Raw genomic sequence first — 14,046 nt, 5'->3', positions numbered from 1 at the left:
ACTCAATATCATAAATCTCTCAGGGCCTAATACAGTGTTCATGGGTGCCCAAATATGTGGCTGGGTTTGTTACTTAAAATCACCTATATTGGGGCTTCCCTGGTGGTGCAGTGGTTAAGAATCTGCCTGCCAATGCAGGGGACACAGGTTCGAGCCCTGGTCTGGGAAGATCCCACGTGCCACAGAGCAACTAAGCCCATGTGCCACAACTACTGAGCCTGTGCTCTAGAGCCTGCAAGCCACAGCTACTGAGCCCACATGCCACAACTACTGAAGCCCACGCGCCTAGAGCCCGTGCTCCGCAACAAGAGAAGCCACCACAATGAGAAGCCCGCGCACCACAATGAAGAGTAGCCCCCGCTCGCCACAACTAGAGAAAGCCTGTGCGCAGCAATGAAGACCCAATGCAGCCAAAAATAAATAAATAAATTTATTTATTTTAAAAAAATTACCTATATCATGATCTCAATATTTCATATGTAGAAAAGAAAAAAGCGAGTGAAAAATGCTTTTAGGATTGTTATTAGATATATAAAAATTTTCACATAGCATTTTTAAAAATTTATACAAGGAAAGTACGAATGTGGCAAACACACCCTTCTGTACTCTGCATGTGACACTGGGATTGGGACTCTGCAAACATTTCTTTACCAGCTGCTCCTTGTTAAAATCTGACCATAAAGGGTACTAGAGGGAGACTAGAAGGCTGAGGAAGAAGGAAAGACATGCTCCTGCTCCTCCATGTTGTCTTTCTCTAGCATTACCTTCTCTTGACTTTATAGAGAAGCCAGAAAAGAAGAACACAAATGAGTCAAACATATCTTTAAAACAGCAGTTAAGTGGAAGCACAAAGACAAAATTATTTCATGTGGAATTAAAAAGAAAATGCTACATGAAGTGTGTGAGTATAAAAGTTATGAGAGCTAGGAGACACAACTGGAAGATACAGTATAAAGAAAATTAAATTTATTCAATAATGTGTTCACCTCTATCATCCATATTTTTTAAATTTATTTATTTATTTTTGGCTGCATTGGGTCTTCATTGCGCGCAGGCTTTCTCTAGTTGCGGCGAGCGGGGACAACTCTTCATTGTGCGCGGGCTTCTCATTGCTGTGGCTTCTTTTGTTGCGGAGTGCAGGCTCTAGGTGCGCGGGCTTCAGTAGTTGTGGCATGTGGGCTCAGTAGCTGTGGCTCGCGGGCTCTAGAGCACAGGCCAGTAGTTGTGGCGCACGGGCTTAGCTGTTCCGCAGCATGTGGGATCTTCCCAGACCAGGGCTCAAACCCGTGTCCCCTGCATTGGCAGGCGGATTCTTAACCACTGCGCCACCAGGGAAGCCCTATCATCCATTTTTATATACTGGCCTATTATTTGATTCTGTAAATTAACCTCACCCAACTCCTTAAAATCAGGGATGACATAAACAAATGAAATGATAGTACATTTGAGAAAGAGCTGGTAGATTCAGATTGAGAGATCTTTCAGTAGAAAAAATTTCTCACCAACTGTGCATTTGAAACATAGCTTTGTGTTAAATAGATTCACCTTGTGAAATTGATTATTCTTTATGCTATTCACTTCTGTCACCTTAACTAAGAAAATAAAGCATTTTATTGCCTCCTCTCTTCATGGACAGAGTCCAGGCCCAGGAAATTGTGCCCTTAAGAAGCATGATAATTTGTGAAGAGCCCATGCCTTTCATAATCATTTTACTAGAACTTGAGGAAATTCACATGGGTGAAGTATAGAGCAAAAGACAGTACATGTTAACAAATAATGTTGGATTCAAAAACTTTCTAGAAAAGTTACAATCTGAATAAAATAAACCTTAGGAGAGAATTGGCCTCTAAACATCCTTACACTGGTAATGTTTCCTAAACAACAAAGAAAGATGGTCAGCAAAAGCTTTTTTTAAAAAATAAAATACAATGGATTGTTTTTAATTATAAGAAACCATAGGGACTTCCCTGGCAGTCCAGTGGTTAAGACTTCACCTTCCAACGCTGGGGGTGCGGATTCGATCCCTGGTCAGGGCGCTAAGATCCCACATGGCTCACAGCCAAAAAACCAAAACATAAAACAGAAGCAATATTGTAACAAATGCAATAAAGACTTTAAAAATGGTCCACATCAAAAATAAATAAATAAATAACAACAACCTTGGGGGAAAAAAAAAAGAAACTATAAAGAAGGAGGACAGAGCAGAAGCAAGAAAAACTACAATCCTGCGCCTGTGGAACAAAAACCACATTCACAGAAAGATAGACAAGATGAAAAGGCAGAGGGCTATGTACCAGATGAAGGAACAAGATAAAACCCCAGAAAAACAACTAAATGAAGTGGAGATAGGCAACCTTCCAGAAAAAGAATTCAGAATAGTGATAGTGAAGATGATCCAGGACCTCGGAATAAGAATGGAGGCAGAGATCGAGAAGATGCAAGAAATGTTTAACAAAGACCTGGAAGAATTAAAGAACAAACAAACAGAGATGAGCAATAAAATAACTGAGATGACAACTACACTAGAAGGAATCAATAGCAGAATAACTGAGGCAGAAGAATGGATAAGTGACCTGGAAGACAGAATGGTGGAATTCACAGCTGCGGAACAGACTAAAGAAAAGAGAATGAAAAGAAATGAAGACAGCCTAAGAGACCTCTGGGACAATATTAAACGCAACAACATTCGCATTATAGGGGTCCCAGAAGGAGAAGAGAGAGAGAAAGGACCAGAGAAAATATTTGAAGAGATTATAGCTGAAAACTTCCCTAACATGGGAAAGGAAATAGCCACCGAAGTCCAGGAAGCACAGAGAGTCCCATACAGGATAAACCCAAGGAGAAACATGCCCGAGACACATAGTAATCAAAGTGGCAAAAATTAAAGACAAAGAAAAATTATTGAAAGCAGCAAGGGAAAAGCAACAAATAACATACAAGGGAACTCCCATAAGGTTAACAGCTGATTTCTCAGCAGAAACTCTACAAGCCAGAAGGGAGTGGCATGATATACTTAAAGTGATGAAAGGGAAGAACCTACAACCAAGATTACTCTACCTGGCAAGGATCTCATTCAGATTTGATGGAGAAATCAAAAGCTTTACAGACAAGCAAAAGCTAAGAGAATTCAGCACCACCAAACCAGCTCTACAACAAATGCTAAAGGAACTTCTCTAAGTGGGAAACACAAGAGAAGAAAAGGACCTACAAAAACAAACCCAAAACAATTAAGAAAATGGTCATAGGAACATACATATCGATAATTACCTTAAACGTGAATGGATTAAATGCTCCAACCAAAAGACACAGGCTTGCTGCATGGATACAAGAACAAGACCCATCTATATGCTGTCTACAAGAGACCCACTTCAGACCTAGGGACACATACAGACTGAAAGTGAGGGGATGGAAAAAGATATTCCATGCAAATGGAAATCAAAAGAAAGCTGGAGTAGCTATACTCATATCAGATAAAATAGACTTTAAAATAAAGAATGTTACAAGAGAAAAGGAAGGACACTACATAATGATCAAGGGATCAATCCAAGAAGAAGATATAACAATTATAAATATACATGCACCCAACATAGGAGCACCTCAATACATAAGGCAACTGCTAACAGCTATAAAAGAGGAAATCGACAGTAACACAATAATAGTGGGGGACTTTAACACCTCACTTACACCAATGGACAGATCATCCAAAATGAAAATAAATAAGGAAACAGAAGCTTTAAATGACACAATAGACCAGATAGATTTAATTGATATATATAGGACATTCCATCCAAAAACAGCAGATTACACTTTCTTCTCAAGTGTTCATGGAACATTCTCCAGGATAGATCACATCTTGGGTCACAAATCAAGCCTCAGTAAATTTAAGAAAACTGAAATCATATCAAGCATCTTTTCTGACCACAACACTATGAGATTAGAAATCATATTAACATATGATCATCTCAATAGATGCAGAAAAAGCTTTTGACAAAATTCAACACCCATTTATGATAAAAACTCTCCAGAAAGTGGGCATAGAGGGAACCTACCTCAACATAATCAAGACCATATATGACAAACCCACAGCAAACATCATTCTCAATGGTGAAAAACCGAAAGCATTTCCTCTAAGATCAGGAACGAGACAAGGATGTCCACTCTCACCACTATTATTCAACATAGTTTTGGAAGTCCTAGCCACGGCAATCAGAGAAGAAAAAGAAATAAAAGGAATACAAATTGGAAAAGAAGAGGTAAAACTGTCACTGTTTGCAGATGACATGATATTATACATAGAGAATCCTAAAAATGCCACCAGAAAACTACTAGAGCTAATCAGTGAATTTGGTAAAGTAGCAGGATACAAAATTAATGCACAGAAATCTCTTGCATTCCTATACACTAATGATGAAAAATCTGAAAGAGAAATTATGGAAACACTCTCATTTACCATTGCAACAAACAGAACAAAATACCTAGGAATAAACCTACCTAGGGAGACAAAAGACCTGTATGCAGAAAACTATAAGACACTGATGAAAGAAATTAAAGATGATACCAACAGATGGAGAGATATACCATGTTCTTGGATTGGAAGAATCAATATTGTCAAAGTGACAATACTACCCAAGGCAATCTACAGTTTCAATGCAATCCCTATCAAATTACCAATGGCATTTTTTATGGAACTAGAACAAATCATCTTAAAATTTGTATGGAGACACAAGAGACCCCGAATAGCCCAAGCAGTCTTGAGGGAAAAAAACGGAGCTGGAGGAATCAGACTCCCTGACTTCAGACTATACTACAAAGCTACAGTCATCAAGACAATATGGTACTGGCACAAAAACAGAAACATAGATCAATGGAACAAGATAGAAAGCCCAGAGATAAACCCACGCACCTATGGTCAACTAATCTATGACAAAGGAGGCAAAGATATACAATGGAGAAAAGACAGTCTCTTCAATAAGTGGTGCTGGGAAAACTGGACAGCTACATGTAAAAGAATGAAATTAGAATACTCCCTAACACCATACACAAAAATAAACTCAAAATGGATTCGAGACCTAAATGTAAGACCGGACACTATAAAACTCTTAGAGGAAAACATAGGAAGAACACTCTTTGACATAAATCACAGCAAGATCTTTTTTGATCCACCTCCTAGAGTAATGGAAATAAAAACAAAAATAAACAAATGGGACCTAATGAAACTTAAAAGCATTTGCACAGCAAAGGAAACCATAAACAAGACGAAAAGACAACCCTCAGAATGGGAGAAAGTATTTGCAAACGAATCAATGGATAAAGGATTAATCTCCAAAATATATAAATAGCTCATTCAGGTCAATATTAAAGAAACAAACACCCCAATCCAAAAATGGGCAGAAGACCTAAATAGACATTTCTCCAAAGAAGACATACAGATGGCCAAGAAGCACATGAAAAGATGCTCAACATCACTAATTATTAGAGAAATGCAAATCAAAACTGCAGTGAGGTATCACCTCACACCAGTTAGAGTGGGCATCATCAGTAAATCTACAAACAACAAATGCTGGAGAGGGTGTGGAGAAAAGGGAACCCTCTTGCACTGTTGGTGGGAATGTAAATTGATACAGCCACTATGGAGAACAATATGGAGGTTCCTTAAAAAACTAAAAATAGAATTACCATATGACCCAGCAATCCCACTACTGGGCATATACCCAGAGAAAACCGTAATTCAAAAAGACACATCCACCCCAATGTTCACTGCAGCACTATTTACAATAGCCAAGTCATGGAAGCAACCTAAATGCCCATCGACAGATGAATGGATAAAGAAGTTGTGGTACATATATATACAATGGAATATTACTCAGCCATAAAAGGAACGAAATTGAGTCATTTGTAGAGACGTGGATGGATCTAGAGACTGTCATACAGAATGAAGTAAGTCAGAAAGGAAAAACAAATATCATATATTAACGCATGTATGTGGAACCTAGAAAAATGGTACAGATGAACCAGTTTGCAGGGCAGAAGTTGAGACACAGATGTAGAGAACAAACGTATGGACACCAAGGGGGAAAACCGCAGTGGGGTGGGGATGGTGGTGTGCTGAATTGGGCGATTGGGATTGACATGTATACACTGATGTGTATAAAATTGATGACTGATTAAAAAAAAAAAAAGAAGGAGGAAAAAATCCTCCTATGATCCTCCTGCCAATTAAATCATATTTTACATAAAAGTAATACATACATGTTAGAAAGTCAGTGAAATGGTGTTAAATGAAAACCAAAAGCCCCTTCCTTCCCCCAAGGATAAACTCTCTTGAAAATAATTGTTGTTGTTGTTGTTGTTTTTTCCTTACAGGAAGAAAAAAGAATACAAACATTTATTTTGAAAGTTAAAAACAAAGTGAAGGGCTATACAGTGAAAAGAAATTTCGTTTACTCACCTAACTCCCACCCACTTAAACCCCATTTTTTTCTCCTTGTTGAGAGTACAGAAATATGTGATGCATAACCCAAGTATGTATGTGAATATGTGGGTGTGTGTTTGTAATCTTCCCCTTATGTACATAAATCATAACACACTAAATACACTGTTCCACACTTTGCTTTTTTCTCTCAATAATATCTCTTATAGCTATGTTGATAGCAATAGAGCCACCTCATTCATTTGATCAGCTATGTAGTATTCCATTGAATGGATATACCACAATTTACACACTTAGTCACCAGTCAATGGACTTTTACATTCTTTTCAATCTTTTACTATACTGTAAAGATGCTGTACTATTTTTGTAAGTATGTTATTTCACACATGTGCAAGTGCATATGTGGAATAAATTCTTAAAAGAAAGCACAATGGATTTTTTTTGACACTGTTGAATCTGATTCACTTTAAAAGCAGCAGCCTTCTGGATCCTTTAGTAATATGTATATTTAATACTATCTTAATTGGTTTTCTGCTAAACTCTCTTTTTTTTTTTTTTTTTTTTTTTTAACAAGACCTTGATTAAACCAGCCATAATATTTCTCAAGGAATGTCGACCAGGGACAAAGTCTATTAGAAGGTACCTTTCTGATATACAAACTTAAGAGCTTGGCTATGAAAAACAAAAGACAACAGAAATAGGTTCTTAGTCATTCCTTTGAAATTGGAATAAGAACCCATGATCTTTATGATTTTTATGGCTTTAAACAACTTTAACAAAACAAGAAACATATCCATGTGTGGGTTTCTGAATATCAATCGGTTCTCATACAGCCTAAAAGGGTTAGTGACTCAGCAGGAGTATGTAAGCTTTGTGGTATTTTCCCATTAGTGTCACCTAATTGGTGACTGGTACTTTGTGGGCTGTATTGACACTATTAGCCATACTAAAGTTTCATAAGGTTTATGATACCTACCACACAGGATTGTGGTAAAATTGAATTACATAATACTCACATAGGTGCTTGACACTCAGTAGATAAAAGATAAATATTATTTTTCTTCACTACTTAAACTGTGCTTAGTGAAAGAAGAAAACCATTTGATACATTGCTAAGGTACCAGCCTAGTCTAGTGGAAAATTAAACAGGCTAAAATTTTTTTAACATGAAAAAAGAAAGTCTAATGTGCAAATTTGAGTCTTTTGTATACCCTTTATAGCTTATAATAAGAAATATCAAAGAAAAATAAAGATAATTTTAAGATTCTAGTGGCTTTGGTATTGCCAATAATGTCGATTAGTGGACAGTTTTTTTTATCCTGAAGGGAAAGAGGCCATATCACTCTACTACCTTCCTCTAGTATTACAATTCAAATATGGTAGAATTACTTAAACACAGCAGTTCATGCATAGAAGAAAAAATTACTATAATGAAAAAGTATATGCAAATAAGGATATTAATGGTAATGTGAAAAAGAACTAAACAAAATTACAATCCGTAGAAGGATTTTACAGCTGGAAGAAACCTTTGAGATTATTTAGTAAAATCCCTTTGCATTTCTTTTTAAAGAATTGATCTAATGACAAGGATCTTTAAAGTTTAAGTATTTTTGGTTTGTTTATAAAACACAAAATGTCTTTCTATAACACACCCAAGGAAAAATAGGGGTGGATTAAATGAAAAAACAGATAAGTTTAGAAATGGATGCAAACCAGGAGCTTTTGCCTTGTCTCTGCTCTGCTGGCAGGTCCTCTGGGGCAGAACTGAGCTCCAGCAATTAGCACCTCACCAGGGCAGAAATTTTTAAGAACTCTCGACTAAGCCATTCACAACACAGAATAAATTCTTGCACATTACTCTAGGAGGGAAATATCTACATTGGCCACGCTTTTGCAACCCCAAGAGCTAATAATTAACCATGGTTTAATGTGTTTGTTGGGGTAATAATGTAGACCAATTGTCCTTTAACTCAGCTATCAAACTCAAAATTTTTCAGAATTTTCTTGAACTTAGAGATGGGTTGAAAGTAAGATTAAAATGATTACATTATACTTTCAAATGAAATTATGACCTCATTCCTTCATTTCATATGTATATTTATATATAAATTTTTATTTCAATCTTCTAGTGGGAAAATAAAAACAAATATCTTAGAAACCACACCACTTTTAGACAAAACATGAAAATTTTTTAAAAAGGTGATTTGTTAAAAATTCTTCCTCTGTACTGTTTGTTTACTCTTTTTTCTCATTTAGTAAAAAAAAAAAAAAAAAAAAACGCATTTTATGCATTTTGCATTTCAACTACTAAATCCTTAAGGATTAAGACAGATTTAAATGAAAGAGGAGCTTATGTAAATACAATCACCTGTGAATTGGAAATGGGAACAATTTTCTTTTCTGCTCAGATACCAACGTCCTGTTGAGAAGCAGATTCTCCAAAATGCTCAAGCAAGTGCTTAGAATGAAAACAGCCAGCATGGAGTGGAGAACTGGGAAGCCGGGGAGGATGCTTTATTTTCTGGGGGGGATACTGCAACTTTTAATTTAATAGCTTAAGGGGAGGTAAAATCTGTAACTTAGGTAGAAATGGACTTCGTTGTATTCCTTCAACACAATTCTAATTTATGATCAAGAATTTAATTGCCCAGGTGTCAGGTCTTTTTTTTTTTTTTCTGAATCTATTTACTACAATTGTCTAATGGTAAGTGATTATCTCCTATGTTCATCCCTTAGATGCTGACTGCCAGGCATGCTGGAGCAATTTCTCTTTTAATACCCCTAGGCTCTAGTTGACACAGTTCTGCATGCCCTGGGTTCACTTTTCCAAGCACAGGCACCGCAGTCCTTTTTAAAATGTGTTACTCTTGAAAGAAGAGGGATAATCGTTTGGTTTTAAATTGGTTGTAAATTGTACGTTGTGAGGTGGGTCTATTATCCATATTAAGATGTAAAATTAAACACAACCACTATCAGGTTTCCCAGGAGGATTTTCTTTATTCTCTGATCCTTCCATTTCATTTCTTGACCACTGCCTCCTTCCCCAACCCATGTTAGTCTGCTGACCATTTGGGGAAAAAGAAAAAAGAATGAAGGGTAGAAAAGAGTTTTAAGCTGGTATCAGTATGCTGGGTCATGGGTAACTCGGATCATCCACGAAAATTATCCAAACAGCTTCCTTTAAAAAGACTAACAGGGCTTCCCCGGTGGCGCAGTGGTTGAGAATCTGCCTGCCAATGCAGGGGACACGGGTTCGAGCCCTGGTCTGGGAAGATCCCACATACCGCAGAGCAACTGGGCCCGTGAGCCACAATTGCTGAGCCTGCGCATCTGGAGCCTGTGCTCTGCAACAAGAGAGGCCGCGATAATGAGAGGCCCGCGCACCGCGATGAAGAGTGGCCCCCACTTGCCGCAACTAGAGAAAGCCCTTGCACAGAAACGAAGACCCAACACAGACATAAATTAATAAATAATAAATAAATTTAAAAAAAAGAAAAGACTAACAGAAGGAATTTCAAGGCTTGAAATGCCCATCCTCCTTTACCTCCATCTATCCACAACTCTCCTATCCTTCAAGACTTGGCTTAATTGCCACTGTCTCTATAAAGCTTCAATCTGAAGTGATTCTTCCTCCTCAAATTCCCATAGAGTTATTCAGTATAATTAACTCATTTGGCTTTGCAGCATCACCTCCCTTTGAGCTCAAACTGCTATTATTATTTACTATTCCATGGATCGATGTCTTATTTCACTAGATGGTAAACACCCGAAGGGAGGGATCTACATCTTATATTCTCTAACAGCCTAACACCATGCTTTGTACCTAGTGGACTTTTAATAATTATTGTTGATTTAAAAATAAGCATGAGGCAACTGGTTCACATGCAAAGTCCAGGACTTAGGTAAATGACACATTTGGTGAGTATTTCCATAAAAGGATAATTTTCCTGCTTTGATCTTGATTAGCCCATTTTGTTTTCTAAAACATCAGTCTCAAATACTGAATTTTCTGTTTCCCAAGAACAGGATCCTAATAGACAGTCTTTAATTCAAACACAAAGCTCATTCATTCTCAACTTTCCTCAGGATTTTCATGATCTAAAGTCACAATAGTCATGATATTCAAGGAGCATTTAGCTGACAATTTTTATATTCTAGTCAATGACTTTTGTACTTTAAAAATACTGAAAATCATAACTATAATGTCATATTCTGTAAATAAGCTTCTTGCACTATAAAATAGGAGGATCTTTCTATTTTAGACCAACAAAAGGTACTGAGTTTTTTTCCCTCTCACTAGAAAAAATTGCTACTATTTTCTACTCTTTTAACTCTCAAAACAAAATGAACATCATATAGTTAATTATATCTACTCAGTAAAAGATGGTAATAACAAATGTAAGAAATCAGAATATGCCACCCCCAAATATGCCACTCTGGCATAAGAGCTGAAGGCAACTGAGAAAAAGCAGATGCAGGATGAGCTCTCTGCCGTTCCTTCAGCTACCTGAAAACAGATCATAAATTCCCCTTGTGAAGGTGTCCCTCCCCCACCCCACTTCCCAGACCAGGAGGGGAATAACAACCTTACCACCAAAGACAATATGACACCAAGAAAAAGTCTACACAAACAAATCTTACTAACTAGCCCTTATCTACTATTAGTTCCCTGCATATGTGCCTTCCTACAATTTGCTGCCCCTAGAGCCCCAAGGTTCCTTTCCATTATCTTGTCACTTCTCTTTAAATTTACCCTCCTTTGTCCAAACAGTATAAAAGCCTGCAAGCCTAGCTGTTTCCTTAGGGGTTTTCTCTTCTCTCTATGAAGTCCCCAGGGCCAGGTAAAACTTGTAACATCAAATAAATCCCTATGCTTTTTCAAACAGGCAGGTTTGTTTTTCAGACAAACCTGCCTGTTGTCAGTTTATTTCACAGAACCAGCCAGAGAACCTAAGAGGGTAGAGAAAAATTTTCCTCCCCCATATATACATATTTTGATAGTGAACATAAAGCATGGTCTCCAGGCTAGACATTTACAACTAGCCTCCTGTTTATATTTCTTGAGGCAAGAAATAGATGGGCTCCAGGTTAGATATTCACAGCCAGTCTCCTGTTTACACTTCCGCATAAAAATAACAACAGGAACAGGGTAAATAGCTGGACTTTGTCTCTGGTGGACACTTTAAGATAAGAGTAATGGCAGGGGCAGAGAGGAGCTGAGTCCTGCCCAGATAAAAGATAAAGAGACCACATATTTCTCATTCTTGAGGTCAAGGAGACCTCCCCGAATACACATGCACAGAAAAGCTCCTTGGGGATCAAAAAGGAGGGGGCACTCCCCCATAATAGGTGATGCCAAGCCTCCCACAGGTATCTGCCCTGGAATCCATCTTAGCAAAAAGTTATGCACGCATGTTGCAGAGGGTTCTAGGGCAGGGCAGGTGTGGAAAAAGAAACAAGAAAATTAGCCAAAGGTAAACAAAGAGCCAGAAGAACTGCCCGACATAAATGATTTAACCAAGGGGTCCCCAACCCCTGGGCTGTGGACCGGTAGTGGTCCGTGGCCTGTTAGGAACCGGGCCGCACAGCAGGAGGTGAGCGGCGGGCCAGTGAGTGAAGCTTCATCTGCAGCTGCCCATCGCTCGCATTACCGCCTGAACCACCAACCCCTCCGCCACCAGCCCCCAGTCCGTGAAAATACTGTCTTCTACAAAACCGGTCCCTGGTGCCAAACAGGTTGGAGACCGCTGATTTAACCGCCTCTTTACTGCACTCTTCCTCATTACGGAGGATGCCCACACCCTTTTCTCTCAGCGTGTGTATCTCTGCCTTGCTTCTGTCGTAATTAAACAAACTGCTTCTCTGTGTGCTCTCCCACTTGTTGTGCTGTATCTCTAATAATAAACTTTGTACCTGTTTTTATCGTTTTTGCCTCCTTGAAACATTCTTGCTTTCAAACGGGGCAAGAGCCAGGGGAACTTTGCTTCTAATCTCTAGTCCTTTCTGGTCTAGTGACTAGGATTCCTGGTTTTTATCCAGGCTACCCAGGTTCAATTCCTGGGCAGGGAACTAAGATCCTGCTTTGAGCCACGGCTCACTGCTGTCTCCTCCAGATCAGACACAGCTTCTGACCATTCTATTTATGAATTTAGGAACAGAAACAACAACAGAGCTCATTTAAAAAAATTTATTTAAAAGGCATAAATGTCTAAAAAATAAAGTCCTTGGAAAAATAAAATCTACCCAAGGGGGTAAAAAAAAAGGCATAAATGTCAACTGAGAAAAAACTAAGACAGGAAGATGTTAAAATAAGGAGAGAGATTTCAGTCTAAGATTCGAAAAAATTTTTGCTAAGCTTCTGTTCTGTTAGAGAATTCAGAGCTATAAATTTAAGCTTCATTTGGTTTAGGGGAATTCAGTTTTTCCATACAGAGGAGCAGCTCTCAATTTAACACCTTGGTATGTGGCCTAAGGAAGTTGATAACAAAGCCCTTTGCAATAGCTGCCCACCTTTTTATTCATTATTTATTTATTTATTTTTGGCTGTGTTGGGTCTTTGTTGCTGTGCGTGGGCTTTCTTTAGTTGCGGGGAGCGGGGGTTACTTTTGGTTGCGGTGCCCGGGCTTCTCGCTGCGGTGGCTTCTCCTGTTGTGGAGCACGGACTTCGTTGCTCCGCAGCATGCGGGATCTTCCCGGGCCGGGGATGGAACCCGTGTCCCCTTCATTGGCAGGCGGATTCTTAACCACTGCGCCACCAGGGAAGCCCTGCCCACCTTTTTAGTAGAAAATCATAGGAGTCTGGGAGGAGGGCACATCCTTTGACAATTGGTTTAGCGATCACTTGGGTTAAGTTGGAAAACACTAATGGCCTGCAAGGTCTCTCCTAAAGAGCCCAGACCCAGGACCAGAATACAGAACACTGCATCTCAGAGCTGGAACAGGCCTCACTGATATTTAGTCCAGTGGTCCCAAACTTGGACTCAACTAGAAGCTTCAAAAAAAAAAAATCAACAACCCTCAGGACTTCTGCTTCCAGAAAAGTGAAGCAGACGTTATTTTCTCTATTCCTCCCTCTAAGTATAACTTAAAACCCTGGACATTATATATAAAATAAACATTAAAAGGCTCTGAAAAGTTGAGAGAAGAAGGCAGACTGGATAGGGAGTTCGGGCCCCCAAGGAAAAACATGCTGGTGAGTTCCCTGGGTTTGGTTTGATTTTTTGGTTTTGTTTGTTTGTTTGTTTTTGCTTTATGCATTGCAGAAGGCAATGACCTGGAAATGTTAACAAGTGCAGACAAAAAAGTTTCTACATAAGCTGCTCTCTCCAGCCAAAGAAGCAGCCTGGCAAGAGAAAAACCTTCCAGGCAATAAACTGCTCTACTCCAGCCAAACACCACGGAAAAGAACTGTGGCCCTACTACCACCCACACCCGCAAATGCCAAGTGGGGAGCCTAGAGTTCCACTCAGGCCATGCTCTAAAGATACATCCTAACCCCACCACTGGGGTGCTATCAGAAAAGGCTAAGTACGATTCCAGGACTTTCATCCCCATAGGGATAGGCAGTTTGGGGCTATCTCCACGGTATCAGTGGAGACTACATGGGGAGTCTGGAC

The sequence above is a fragment of the Balaenoptera acutorostrata genome, chromosome 12 (genome assembly GCF_949987535.1).
Source record: "Balaenoptera acutorostrata chromosome 12, mBalAcu1.1, whole genome shotgun sequence".
Classification (NCBI taxonomy): Eukaryota; Metazoa; Chordata; class Mammalia; order Artiodactyla; family Balaenopteridae; genus Balaenoptera; species Balaenoptera acutorostrata.
The sequence above is the reverse complement of the archived record's forward strand: the minus strand, read 5'-3'. Positions refer to the sequence as shown.